Source organism: Octodon degus, unplaced genomic scaffold (assembly GCF_000260255.1).
Source record: "Octodon degus isolate 3935 unplaced genomic scaffold, OctDeg1.0 scaffold00144, whole genome shotgun sequence".
In the NCBI taxonomy this organism is placed as follows: Eukaryota; Metazoa; Chordata; class Mammalia; order Rodentia; family Octodontidae; genus Octodon; species Octodon degus.
This window is the reverse complement of record NW_004524720.1, coordinates 284,902-300,352: the sequence shown is the minus strand read 5'-3', so window position 1 is coordinate 300,352 and position 15,451 is coordinate 284,902. Positions and strand designations below refer to the sequence as shown.

At 39.8% G+C, this 15,451-nt stretch overlaps 1 pseudogene; it reads left to right on the top strand.

Moving 5' to 3' along the window:
* Positions 1 to 528: 528 nt before the first annotated feature.
* LOC111812815 overlaps positions 529 to 15,451 on the top strand; it is a 46,006-nt pseudogene continuing 31,083 nt past the window's right edge.

The window sequence follows — 15,451 nt, the reverse complement described above, 5'->3', positions numbered from 1 at the left end:
ATTACTTGTCATTAGAGTCAGTGGTATTTCAAATAAGCTTTTTTGTTGTCATTCATTCTAAGGCATAAAACAGAGAGCTTTAAAACTGTAAAGTGAAAGATCCAGTCCAGGAAAATTCTGGTGCTGTAAGAACATGGGCTCTGAGACAACCTTTCAACATTTGAGCCTCGTTAGGAAGATCCTGGGCTCAGTCAACACTGCATATATGAGCCACCTCTCTGCTGGATCATCCAGGATTCAGGCTGGAAGTCAGTCACGGGGGTTGCCCTCAAGTTTTGATGAATCATTTGTTCCTTGTCTTTACGTGTTGCCTTAAAGTAACACTTTTTTCCTACCAAATCACTTTCATATTTGAAATAAAATAAGACATTGAAAGCATTTTTAAAACATGAAGTGCCTTAAATATACAAGCAACCTATTGCTACCAAATTACTCTAGGCAGTGCACAGAGTGCAGTGTGCAGTGAAGGCAATTACTCTTTGGGAAGCATAGCCAGCTTCCTACATTTCCCTCAGAGGCCAAAGTGGGATGGAAAGTGGGCTATGGAAACAGCAGGTGACCACTCTGGACGTACCTGCAGCTTCCCAGACTATGGGAACTGGAGATCAGGTATCCACAGCCAAGCCTTACCATGGCCTGTCATTTAGTTTCCTAGGCAGGAAATTCAGAGGAGGACTGACTTGCCAAAACTGTAGTCCCATTTTTTTGTTGTTGTTTTGTACTAGGAATCAAACTTAGGACTTAGTATTTACCAGGCAGGCACTTATGTCACTGAGCTATATCCCCAGCCCTGTAGCCCCACTTTTGAAATCCTGTCTTCCATTGTTAAGAAGGTGATACAATTGATTCTCACTCAGAATTATTCTTTTTTTTTTTTTTTACCAGAACCGAGGATGAACTCAGGACCTTGCGCTTGCAGGGAAGTGCTTATTCTACTGAGCCATCTCTCCGGCCCTCAGAATTATTCTTTATAAAGGAAAATAGGTGGCCTTTTGACTAGATGTTCTAGCATTTCAGAAGACAAAGTCCTTTAACTTAACCCAAGAATGCCACAGCCCACAAAGAATCAGGCACTCGTAGCATAGCTGGCCATTCCAAGAGGGGCTCCCAGGAGGGGTTCTCCAAGAATCAAGAGTCAGTTGGCAGAGCCCCCAAGCTCGTTGTGCACAGCTCTTATGGACCTGCAGCCTACATATAGACACTCCACGCTCCTCCCTCTGTCACTACCCTTGCCTGCATTCAGTGAGCCCTTCCACCAGCACTTGAGCTGTCATCTATTGAAGGCTTCTAGCTCATGTGAGAATCCTGGTACTGTGGCACTTGTAAAGTGCAGTCAGCTTTCCAGATCTGTGGATTTCACATTGGTGGGCCCAACCAACTTCAGATTGAAAATGGTTGAAACAAATTTCATGGACTTATTCAGGGTTTTTTCTTATAATCTATTCTCTAAAAAATAACTATGTACATAGGGATTATTGTATTAGGTATTAGCTGTGGCCTGGATATAGTTTTCCCCTACAAAGTGTCATGTGTTAGGAACTTGGTCCTTCTTGTGGGAATATTAAGAAGTGAAGGTACCTTGAAGAGCAGAAATCTGGGGAGGACATCATTAGCCAGTAAATGTGCTGCCCTCAGAAAGAAAGTACTTCTCCTGGGGCCATGGTTAGAGGGTTATCATAAGACCAAGGCCAGCCCCTCCCCACTGTCTCTGGCGTCCTGTCTTCTCTTGTGGTCTCTTTCACACACAGGCTACCCTGTTGCCATCAGACAAGAGGCCCTTGCCAGAACTGGCACCATGCCACTGGGACTTTGAGAATCCAGAAGTGTGAGTGAAATAAGCTCCTTTCACTAATAAGTCACCAAACTTCAGATACTTTATTATAGCAACAGAAAATGAATTGATACGGTATTAAAGTATACTAGGGAGAACTTAGGGTATAGAGGATAATTCCATAATATATACTATCTTATGTAAATGACTTGAACCTCCATGAATTGTAGTATGTGGGGTGGGGGTCTTGAGATTGCTCTAACATTTATACTAATGGGTGACTTCACCATGGAATACATTTTCTGTTATGATAGCTGTCTTTGTCAATTTTTCTCATTGCTGAGATAAAATACCTGATGCCCAAAAATCAAAGGAGTTCAAGTTCATGTAGGGTTGCAATTTACAGAGTTTTCAGTTCATAATTGACTGGCTCCAAGGCAGGGTGACATGCCAGAGGGGCACCACAGAGAAGAAATAGTTGATGGTATGCAGAATGCAAGAAGGCAAAAAAGCAAGGACATAGTAGGAAGCATTAAGAAGCAAACAACAATAGCCCTCTTTCTGTCCCTTATGCTCTATCCAGGGTGGACAGCATTCACACGCAGTGTGGAATACCCTTCATCCTAACATTGAACAATTAATCAATGCCAGCATCACATTCTTAATCCCAGCACCACATATTTCTACAAAGGTCCACCTATGGCCACATGAAGCTTTGGGGGGACCTCCATGTAGAAGCCATTATAATAACTGTATAAATAATTAACCAACCTGGACTGATTGATTTTTCTTTGTGCAGATGTTGTCCCCCCTTTAGGTTGGCCCCCAATGTCATCTAATCTTATCAGAAAAAGAAAATCACCTAGATTCATTTTTTTAAATTGAGTGCCCTCATTCCTCCCTTATCCCTTGCTTATCATGACACAATCTTGGTAGCATGAAGGAATGGACACTCTTTTCTCACAAGTCCTATGGACCAGCAGGGCCATCCTGCTCATCTAGGAAGCTTGTTGGTTTTAGTGCAGCCTCAGTGGTCAACCACAGGATCCATTGCTGCCTTGGATGAGCCATCTCTGCCCTGTGCACTCCTGTTCTCAGTGGACCAGGCTTGCTAGTTGGGATCGTTATGGGGCAGGGATCTGAGCATAAGCAGAAGCACGCATGGCTTCCCCAGATGCACACGTGGGATCAGTACATCATTCTCCTAGAGAATTGTACTAGCAGGAGTCACAAGGGTGGTCTAATTCAGTAGGGAGTGGATCTCCCCTCTTGGTGTGAGGAACTTGCTTTGAGTCATGGTGCAAAGTCTGTGATCCACAGACAGGCAGAGAACCAGGGCCACAGTATGCATACTGCACACCTTTTCCCTAAGTGTGTAGAATATGGGGCCTTTTAGGAAAGAATAGTAATCATTTCTACATTTTAGTCCAGAGGATTTTCCTGTCTAAACTCAGAAGCATGAGTCAAAAATCCCTTAATGAAAATGCCTCTAGATTATTTTTTCATGAGGGGAATCCAGAATAGCCTCTTAGTAACTAAAAACATTTTCATTTGTAGGAAAATGTTATAAATTTTTTAAAAAGGTTCAGACAAAGGTCTTCTGTCTAGAATTTATAGAGAACTAAAAAACATTAGGGTCTCAAAATTTAAAGACCCAATCCAGAAATGGGCATCCGAGATAAACACATACTTCTCAGAGGGAGAAATTCTAGAAGTTAACAAATACATGAAAAAATGCTCCACATCACTAGCCATCGTGAAATGTGGATTAGAACAACACTGAGATATCATCTCACCCCAGAAAGAATGGCTATCATAAAGAAATCAACAAACAATAAATGTTGGAGAGGCTGTAGGGAAAAAGGAACCTTTCACCACTGCTTGTGGCAATGTAGACTGCTGCAACCATTATGGAAATCATCTGGAGACTTCTTAAAAAACTAGGACTGAAAAACCCATTCAGTCCAGCTATCATCCTACTGGGAATTTTCCCAAAAGAGCTGAAAACATTACATCATAGTGATATATGTTCACCTATGCTTATAGCAGCACAATTTGTGATAGCCAAATCTGGGAAGCAACCAAAATGCCCATCACCTGAGGAATGGATGAAAAATTTGTGGTGTTTTTATACAATGGAGTATTACCCAGCTATAAAGAATGATAAACTCAAAGCCTTTGTCTATAAGTGGATGCAACTTGAAGATATAAGTGAAATAAGCCAGACCCATATGTGTAAATATCATATAGTCTTTCTAGTGTAAGAACTCAAAAGTAGAAATAAAAGTTGAAAGGTATAACACAATTAAAAAGAAAGCAAGAGGATCTGGGAAGATAGCTTAGTGGAATAAGTGCTTGCCTGACAAGTATAAGGTCCTGAGTTCAATCCCTGGTACCACCACAAAAAAAAAGTAAAAAGAAAGAAAAAAGAATTTAAAGATTAAACAACAAAGAGAGGGCAAGGAGAAAAGCTAGGAAACACGGCAGGGGCAAAACCATACATCTATATACACAAGATGGTTAAGGCAATGGTCTTGAGAATCATCAGCAGGTTTTTGAAACTAGAAGTTTATTGGTATGCTTCTCACCCTGACTAACTATATATGCTGATACCTGTGAACTAAGCAACTGTACTGAGAATAGCAATGTGTGATACTAGGGCCATGCTTGGAATGCCTGTCATTGTGGCATTGTAAATGCGTACTGCTTCTCATGTTATATCAATTACTGCTATACTCTCTCTCAAATAGATGTTCATTTTAAAATAAGGTAATAAAAGAAAACAAGAAACAAGAAAAAAATGTCATAGGACTAACTTGCTACAATGTTGTATATGGGTAGATTTATAAATTTCTGTGTAAAAATGTATACTTGTTTATTTTTATTTTATTATTTTATTTATTTATTTCACATTCTATAGGGATTTAAAGTTTAGCCTATCAATGATTGTTGGAAAATACCTTTTCCACATTATGTTTAAGACATTTGATATTCAGATAGATAGTGGTGTTAAGTTCAAATGCCTATTTAATATGGTAATAATAGCATTAAGCTTCTCTTTTGGAGGGTTAACAACTTATGTTTGCAGACCAAAAAATTAGAGAAAAAGAAGGGCTACAAGGATAGCCAATATGTTGGCCCTAGCCCTTCAAGGTCAGTAAGCACTCAGGACATAAGAAAGCCTGTACTGTAACATCCTGTAACTGGGTGGTATCCCAAATTTTTTGTTCAAGGAGATTATGGGGCCACAGAGGAAAGTGATTGATGATATACAGTGTGCCTAAGGAGAGTCACATGGTGAGAAAATATTCTCTCAGGCTTTCACAGAGAGCAAATTGGTCAAGCAGTGGCCGTGACTCATCCACATGGCTGACACTGACAGAGGGTCTACAAACTGCAATACACGGTTTCAGGATAAATCCTGAGGGGATTCCTGACCTTGTCAGATACAAAAGTTACATTTCTTGTCATACAGGTCCTGCTTTATCTTGGTCTTAACAATCCAGCAGAAAAGTATAAAAGCGAGGTATAAAAAGTAAAGCCATATTAATATGCTGAGCTGTAGAAGGCTCAAATCAACAACTTCTGACATTGCCAGTTCTGTGGATAACCCAATACTTTTATGGACTATTAGACTACTTTGCTGAATTCACACACCTACAAGACTTGAATGGCAATGGAACACCTGTCTCTGACAAAACTAAACAAAAAAGGGGATATAAATGATGGTCCAGTTTGTAGTGAATATATATATATATATATATTAGATGTACAGCTACTTTCTCTTAGTTCAATGAGAAGAAAGATTTATACTAATAGTATTTAGACAAGGTATCATGTCTGTATCTTGTACTCTGAATAACTACTAGGAAGACAACAATATGTGGGGGCCGGGGAGATGGCTCAGTGGAATAAGCGCTTCCTTGGCAAGCGTAAGGGCCTGAGTTCAATCCCCAGTTCTGAAAAAAAAAAAAAAAAAGACAACAATATGCAATGTATTAATTATTGAAATTGTCCTAGTAACCTGTTTTCAAACTGTCTTATTGCTATTAGTTTCTCAATAAAATTAACTTAAAAATAAATAAAAAATAAAAATAAAAAGGAAGGATGAAAATATATTGATTTTTCATCTTAATTTCAGGTTCCAAGTTTTGGAACTTTTCCTACCTGGCCTTAAATAAAAACATTTTTGGCAGAGAACAGAATGGATACCTGGTGACCTCTGGTATAAAAGGGTGAGATTTCCAGCTCTTTGGTAGCTGGTACATTCAGAATTTGCACAGCTTCCTGAAAGCACAGATGTAGTAGGTTTTAATATTAATATTTTTAATATTCTACCCTATTAACTTGCCTATCTATCCCTTGCACATCTATATCTGATTTGATAGCTTTTTAGAGTCCATACACTGTAACAATCTAGTGACTGACTAGATTTGAAAACCAGGGTTCGAAATGGTCCTGCAAAAGCCCAGAGAAGCCTAGGTCAGGTAAAACCTGGACTGGGTAAAAAGATTCCTCATTTTACCTGAAACTGGGGCCTGGGTCACTTTCAACATTTATGAAAGGTAACTCTCTTATTGAAAGTACAGATCCCTACTGGGGAGATACATTGACAATCTAAGTGCCTGCCTGGCAAGTGCAATGACCCAGATTTGACCCCTGGTATTCCATGAAAAGCCAGGCCCAGAACCCTGGGTATGCCGTTCTGGCCACTGAAACTTGGTGTGGTGGCATACATCTGTAATCCTAGCAGTGCAGAAGCTGAGACAGGAGGATCACTATGAGTCCCAACTACATAGTGAGACCCTGTACCAAATAAAAGATTAAAAAGGAAAGTACAAATCCCAATGGACCAGGCTTATGGTAAATAAATTATTGGCCCTTTTATATCCATGTGTTCCATTGCTGTGCGACTTTGTAGTTCTTTCTTCTAGAGGTAAAATGTTCTCCTCTCTCTGATTTTGGGCTTTGCCATGACTTGCATGTATAGAAGTGGGGGGTCCTGCTAGAGGTTTGCCCCCTAAAGTCTCTGCATGAGAATAATGTGCTCTGGAAGCTCAAAAATCCCGGGAAAATGACAAATGCATGGCATCTAGTCAGCCCAAATTGTGATGCCAACCTGCCATAGCTGGTCAGCAGATACATGATCCAGAATAAAAATTTATTTTTAAAACCCTGAGTTTTAGGATGCTGTGTTATGTAGTATTTTATGGCAGTACAAGACTGATATGAGCATCCCCTAGAAGGAGAACAGGTTATAAATTGCAAGTAGTACCCACGCAGCGTCTCTTTTGCAGAACCAGGGATTGAACTCAGGCCCTTGCATTTTACACAGGGTTTCTTGTTTATAGCTGAAAAATTTGAAAATTCAATAAGTGAGGTTTTTTAAATGTATTTAGTGCAGAGTCTACAGGGTCTCACTATGTAAGTCAGACTTGTAGTGCTCCTAATGTTTTCAGCCTCCCAAGCACTGGCTACAGGTGCAGGCCACCATGCCCAGTCTCAATCACCATCTCAGTGCACCCCCAGGGGCAGGGCAGACACACCATTATTCACGTGTTTTGTTAGGTCCTTTTTGATACTGTTGACTTTGCAAATTCCTTCAATAACTGTGACACCAAATAGAAACTGACTAGAAGAAAAGTAGATATTTCGTAAAAGTTGTTTTTTTTTAATTGCATACCCCAAAGAAAAGTGATTAAAAGCCCTTATACAACCATCATTCAACTTCAACAATTATCAGGATTTTACAGAATTTATTGCTACAAAAAACTTTGATAAGTTCTGAGAGTCAAAAATTAGAAAGGCTAATCCTCTTCGCCAAAGTTCTTAAATTTGTGTTCAAGGGAGTCTATGCATCTGTAGAAAGTCAGGGACAGTTTATGTGTGTAAGTTCGTTTGTGGAGAAGGCCCATAGCTTGCATCAGATCCAGAAGGTAAAATGTACTTCTCTGTAAGAATATCAACCACACTTGACTGTTTGGCTAAGTACTAGTGTCTCAGTTCTTTTTCAGGCAGAGGAGGGGCCCTGAGGACCAGCAATCAGATTGACTGGGCCCCAAGGAACACCTGAATTCTCCAGATGGTGAGCATCACTGATTTGCTTATGTAGGCACAAGAAGAAGACCAAATGTCAGCATTAATTTTGCAGTACTAGAAGTCACACTCCTGCAAGTCATCAAGAAGAATCAGTCTGCCTTTTGGTGAACATATCTTGAATGATTTAAGGGCTGAAGGTCCAAAACTCAGCTATCTAGCGATTTCAGATGTGCCTGCCAGCCCTGCCTCCTTGGCCTGAAGAGGGCATTCTTGAACGAGGTATACTGAGACTACATCAGTGGTTCTTACATCTTAGAGAAAACAAAAATTGCCTTACACCTTTGCAATCCAGGTTTCTATGCCCCATTCCAGACCCACTGTATTGGAGCCTTTGTGAAATCTGGGATTTCAGTAAACTTGGGGCAACTTCCTCAGAGAGGCTTTGGCTGTGGGACACCTCCCAGGGTTATAAGCATCAGAAGCTTCAAGTAAGTCTTTCTTTCTTGAATTTGTATTTCCTATCAGTCTGTAGAAGGGGATGGAAAAACAAAGTATTCTCGACATCTCTACCAGCCTAGAAATCTGTACTTCAGCCCTGTTTCCCCTGGCCCTGTACATCTCTACTAGATTGGTAGGACTGCTGTTCCACAGGGTTGGTGTTAACTTTTTGGTTCCAGGTAATTCTCATAGTGGGAAGAGTGGGGCCAAGGAGGCCACCAGGGACCTGGCCATGTTCTACAGGCAGCAGTGAAAAGCGTGGGGCACAGAGTCAGACACCATATAAATGTCTAAACCTGTTCTTCCCCAGAGAAACATCACCTAAGCAATGAGGACTCCAGAAGTTATCTTTAAATACAAAAAGGAACAAGAGCTGAGTGAGGAGCACAGAGCTGCAGGACAGCAAGCAGAGCCACCCGCCCTCTTTGTGCTCAGCATCAAGGCCACTCCTGAAATGTGGGTTTCATTAATGGCTCAAGGACAATATTTCACAGAGTTATAAGTTCAAGATGTTATTGAAAAACTCATATAGGGATTTTAATGCCCCCTCCCCCGCCTCCAAGGGCTTTCTTAAATCATTTTTTAAAAAAAAAAAAAAAACCTCTTTAACATGGTTCCACCCAAGTGGTCATGTTTCTAAGGTTCTGAGGCAGTGCACGCTGGGGTCAGTGAGCCCCGAAACTCTTTGGGTGAAGGATGATGCTATTTCCTTTGTCTCTCAGGGGTAGAGAAGGAAAAGAGTGACCTTGCTAAGTACATAAGCAGGCCCATGTGGGTGGCCCCAGGGAAGGACACCTGTTTGGCTACTAAATGCAGAGTCACAAACACAATTCTTTTTCCTAATACTATCGTATGTCAAGCACTGCCAGCCCTGCAAAGCCAAGGGAATTTCTAGGGAAATGTGGAGCAAGGTCTCATAAGGCCCCAGAATATGTTCCTGGCACAGAACCTCTGAATGGGTCAGAGCCGGCTGTGGGCATCCATTGTCCCCCATGTGGACTACTCCGCAGTGCGGCTGCCCTGCTTACTCGTGGCCATCTTGACGCTCCCCCTTTTTTCTTTTTGATTATACACAATGCCACAAATGTGTGTGTGTGCGTGTGTGTGTGTGTGTGTGTTCACACCTGTATTTTCAGAAGGTGAATTTCTAAAATTACTGATGATGGGTTAACACTGAACATTTGATAGTTTAATAAATACTCCCATGTTATTTTTTATTTATGCAAATAAGGCTGAAATCCCCCAACAGAAGATACGCTGCTTGTTTTTCCACAATTCTATAAGTACTATTTGTTTCTTTTCTTTTTTAAATTAATTTTTTACCACTCTCAAGGGCATAAAATGGTCTAATTATTATTTTTATGTGTATTTCTACATGTCAGGTGGAAACGTTTGCATGATTATTGGTCATTTCACATGCATTTTCTCTTCTGTGAATTTTTATTCATACCCTTTGTCATATTGGCTTGCTTTTCTCTTATGAATTTGTAAAAACTGAATAACATTAACACTTGGTCTTTCACATATGTTAAAATGTGTGTTTTTTCCTCCCAGACTTGTTTGTCTTTAGTGTTTTGTTTGTTTGTTTTAGCTCATCATTTGAGACACAGAATTTTAATTTTTTCTTCTCAGTGACAATCAAATTTATTGGTAAACAATAGAGACATTCCTTTCATTTTATTTATTTTTTAATAATTTTATTGAGAAACAAATAGCAATGAGACAATTTCAAAACCGATTAGTAGGACAGCTTCAATAATTAATAGATTGCATATTGTTCTCTTCTTAGTGGTTATTCATAGTACAAGATGCAGACATGATACCCTGTTCACAAACACTATTTGAACAATTTTTTCTATTCATTGAATTAAGAGAAAGTAGCTGTATATCTATCCTAACTTTGAATATACAGATACAAAATGGTCCTTCATTTGTATCTACTTTTTTTGTTTAGTTTTGTCAGAGAAGGATATTCCATTGTCATTTAAATATTGTAGGTACATGAATTCAGCCTTTCAAGGTTAGTGAGGACTCAGGACATGGGAGAACCTGTACTATAATATCCTGTAACTCAGTTGTGTCCCAAATTTTCTGATCAAGGAGATTATGGGGCCACAGAGGAAAGTGATCAATGATGTGGAGTGTGCCTAAGGAGAGTCACATGGAGAGAAAACATTCTCTCAGGCTTTCACAGAGAGCAAATTGGTCAAACAATGGCTGTGACTCATCCACATGGCTGACACTGACAAAGGATCTACAAACTGCAGTACAGGGTTGCAGGATAAATCCTGAGGGGATTTGACTGAACTTGTCAGATACAAAAGTTACATTTTTTGTTATATAGGTCTTGCTTTACCTTGGTATTAACTATCCAGCAGAAAAGTATAAAAACAAAGTATAAAAAGTAAAGCCATATTAATATATTGAGCTGTAAAAGGCTCAAGTCAACAACTTCTGACATTGCCAGTCCTATGGAAAACCTACTACTATTATAGACTACTATCATGCAGGTTTTTAATTTTGAAAATTGAATTCATACTTTGAAACACGATTTTTAATTTTTAGGTAGGCAACTTTTTTTTTTTTTTTTTTTTTTCGGAACCAGGGATTGAACTCAGACCCTTGTGCTTGCCAGGGAAGTGCTTATTCTACTGACCCATCTCTCCAGCCCTGGTAGTCAACTTTTAATGGGTTCTGCCTAACCTAAAGGCAAAAGCCACCTAACCATAAAGTATGTATGTTAACTTTTCTTTCAAAACATGGACAGTTTGTAAACAGCCAACACCTAGCAGATTGTAATCATGAAATTCAACCCATTCCTGACCTTGGACCACAGCAAACATTGCAAACACCACTTCAATGCCACCCCTAGCCCCACATATGTGCCAGAAGATCATGTCTCCCCCTCTTTCTAAGGAGCTGCAGCAGAAATACAATGTCCACTCCATGCTCATCCACAAGGACAATGAGTTCCTGGTAGTCTGAGGATACTACAAAGGACAGCAAATCAGCAAGATGCTTCAGGTGTACAGAAAGAAAGATGTCATCTACATTGAGCAGGTGTGGCATGGGAAGGCTAATGGTATGACTGTCCAAGTGGGCATTCGCCCCAGCAAGGTGGCTATCACCAGGCTAAAACTGAACAAAGACAGAAAAAAAGATTCTTGAATGCAAAGGCAAGTCTTGACAAGTTGGAAAAGAGAGAGGCAAATGCAAAGACAAACTCACTGAGAGAATTCAGGGGTGAATATAATGTGCCTCACAGTCATGGTTTACCTGGAGATGTCCAACCTGCCCTGTGCTTCTCTGGAACTTTTCAAGATGTCTCTGGAATGTTTCATCACCTTCCTGTTTTGTTATTGATATCTGGCTCTTTAAATCTATTTTTGCAAATTTTGATTAATAATTCTATGAATAAAATTGGAGCTATTTCCCAACTCCAAATGGTATCATTTAACATCACTTTATAAATGAAATCCAATTCTCCTTTGCTAGTCTTTTTCTTTTCTTTTTTTCTTTTGCCTTTTTGAAACAGAATCCCACTGTGCAGCTCAGGATGGCCTTGAGCTCACTTTGTAGTCCAGGCTGACCTCTACTTGCAAGGATCCTCCTGCCTCAGCCTCCTGAGTGCTAGAATTACAGGCATATACCACCATGCCTGGCTCTCCTTTGTTATTCTTGTATATGTTTTTTTTTTCAAAATTTTATTGATAAACAGATAGCAATGAGACAGTTTCAAAATATTCTTGTATATGTTTAGCCTGTGGACCAGCAAAAGAATGTTGGTAAGGGTAAGACAGCTCTGCCTCTGCTGGGACCTCATACCAATGGAGGAGAAGGGCCTGGCTCTGGTTCCTAAAGCAGAAGTCTGCTCCACTCAGCAGCAGTCAACAGGAGTTGGCACCCTCAAAACACCACAGGGTTTCCTGTCACAGCATGAACTGATGTAATCAGGCCTCACTAAATCCCTGGCGCTGATTCATCCTCCTGTCTCCTAGGTAACTAAAATTCTGGAGCTAACTCACAAAACTACGATCATCTAGATAACATTTGTCTCAGATGGTTTTATGTTTTTTTATGGCTTGCACTAATTTTCAGCACTGAAGATGTGTGAGACTCCACAGAGAATAACCAGGCTGCACAGGAGTGGTTCCACAGTGCATAAGCAGTGGGGCTGAGGGCTCTTTTACCTGCTTCCTTCACCTGCCTGGACCTCATAGGTGTCTGAGGTTTGCACTCTAGGTCTAACTCTATTCTTGATTTAGCTCCAGAATGACATCTAAAATCTTCCCTGCCCGTAGTAGTTTCTAACTGGTAGTCAACTTATTATACCCAGTTGAATTAAACTAGCATGGTGTTGGGAATGGGAGGCCCACCTAAGGATTGTTGCCAGCAGAATTAAAACAGAACAGAAGAAGCTCCCAGGATGCTGTTAGGGATGCTGTTCTGAGAAGCTGTTGGAAGCTGCTAGTTCTCTTGGGCTGTTCTGCTGGAGAACCTTGTCATGCTGGCTTGCCTGATGAACTCTGGAGAAGCTTGGGCCCTCATCTTGAGCCTTGTTTCCTGACTCCAGAGGGGAAAATGGTGCACTGCTCAGTCCCATGAAGCTTGTCACTTTGGCTTTCCTGATGGGAATTCAGCTTTCCTCATCACTAGAGGAGCTCATGACTTCACTGTTGCTAAGATAGCTGTGCTACTTAAAATGCATTCAACAGCAAAAAAAAAGAAAAAAAGAAAAAAAATCCACACACAAAAATACATGGACTTTCAGGAATTTTGAATTATCCATCTTAAATTGGGAGATTTTATGTATATGGTGTGAAGTTTGTGAAAAGGTTATCTAAAAACAAAAGGCTCCATTCTGTGCCAAATTAAAGATTAACTATGGTCATATAGTATATCCCAATGGATCTACTCTTAAATTTTCTACTGTTTTTTATTCCTATGCCAATGCTGCATTATTTTGTTTCCAGTACTCTCAGGGTAAATTTTAATCTCCTTTTGTTCCATAATTGTGTGCAGTTATGATGGAAAGTGTCTTCTTTTAATTGTGCGCATAGCTATTTTTACAGTGCTCACTTTAGTAGCACATATGATAAAATATTTTTATGCAGAAACTTTAAAAATATTTTATCTGGGGCTGGCCAAATAGCTCAGCAGATTAAAGTGCCTGCTTAGACAGACACCTGGGCCAGCTGTGCTGGCCCCACCCCTGGGGTGCACTGAGATGGGGATTGAGACTGTGCACGGTGGCATGCGCCTGTAATCCCAGCACTTGGGAGGCTGTACACAGGAAGATCACTATGAGTCCGATCTATGAAGTGACACCCTGTAGATCTTGTCCTAAACACAATATAAAACACTACCCACTGCAATTTTGATTGAAATTATGATTCATATCCAGATGTTCCCCTAAAGCCTGTTTTAGGAGGACTTTTGAGAAGTAGTTGGATCACAGGGGTGTGATACTCATCAGTGGATTGGTGCACTGGTGCATTTATAGCTAAACATGATGTTGGGAGGATGGGTCATTGGAGGAGGGTTCTAGAAGGATCTATCCCCCTCCTCCCTTGGTCTATCTCTGCTTCCTGATGCCATGCTATGACCTCTTTCCCCTCTGTCATGCCCCTGTATCATGCCATCCTACCTTGGAACCAGCTGATTGTGGACTGAAACCTTGACAAACTCTGAGCCAAAATGAACCTCTCCTCCTTAGGGTTATGGTGTTGTATACTGTGTCTCTGTAATGAGAAAAGAAGACACTTCCCATCAGAAACATGGCAGGCTTATCTTCATTCAAATCTTGCTTAGCATCCTTTGGGAAGTTTTCATAAATATCTTCATTTGGATTTTTAGTCCACAGTCAGGATTGTGTTTTGTCTGTAGTTAATTTTTGTTATTTGAAGATTCTGTATTTCAGATTCACCTGCACAATAAGATGGATTCTAACTACCAGTCATGCTCAGTGAAATTTGTCAGTCACTGACAGCCATGTACTGAATGGGAAGAACATTTGAGCTACCCAATGGACACATTCCCAGATAAGGCTCAATAAAGCAGTGTTCTGACTTCCTGCTTCAGCTTTTCTCATATGAACAAGTGTCCTTTCCACAGCACACTTAATACTATGGTTTTTACATTTTTGTGCTTTTTGCTAGTGATTTTACAGGTTAAGATAGCCCCCAAACAAAGTATTGAGCTGTTGTTAAAGGATTTCAAAACACAAGAAGGCTGTGATGTATGTTTTATGGGCAAAATGCACAGGTCAGATATGGCTCAGTATTGCCTGAGTTACAGGGAGGAGTTGATTGTGATTACAATGTTATTGAACCAATAGCTAACTTTAAGTATTTGTCTCTAGTAGAAACATGCATCAGATAAAACTTGGCAGGGTGGCACATGTCTCAGGAGGCTGAGCCAAGAGAATTGTTATGAATTTGAGGCTAGTCTGGATTATATAACAAGAGCACATATCAAAAACAACAACAACAAATAAAATATGTGACCAGAAGCTTGCAGGAGCTTAATCCTACATTTCCCTAGGAGCAATGGTTTAGTTATTGCTAATTCAGTACTTGTGACAATTTTATTTTATTTGTATTTTATTTTATTTACTTTTTTTTTTCAGAACCGGGAATTGAATTTGTGACACTTTTATAAAGCAAAACCATTGCAAATAATAAGAACCAATTGTTCTCATTATTTTTCTATCTTTACATCAGATTTTGATAATAAAATTATGCTAATATTATAAAATGAGTGAGTAAGCTTTGTGTCTGGTTAAGAATAGTTGAAATACACAAACACCTTTCTTTGGGTCCATCTGTATTTGAGGATGGAAAATTTGCTTCCTCATTTATATTCCAACCCAATTAACTTTTTAAAATTATTTATTCATTTATTTGGTGCAGGGTCTTATTACACAGCTTGGATTAGTAGTGATCATCTTGTCTTGGCCTCTCCACTGAAACCAGTGGCTGACTTAATGCAGGGCTGTTTTGAATTATGTTCTTTGTTATTTCCTATATGCTACTTCTGGAGATATTAAAATATTTAAAGTTTGTATGGCTAGAAATTCTTACTTTTAGTTTTCAAAGGTATGTTTGCTAAGTATAAAATTCAAAGAGGACAGATCTTTTCTTT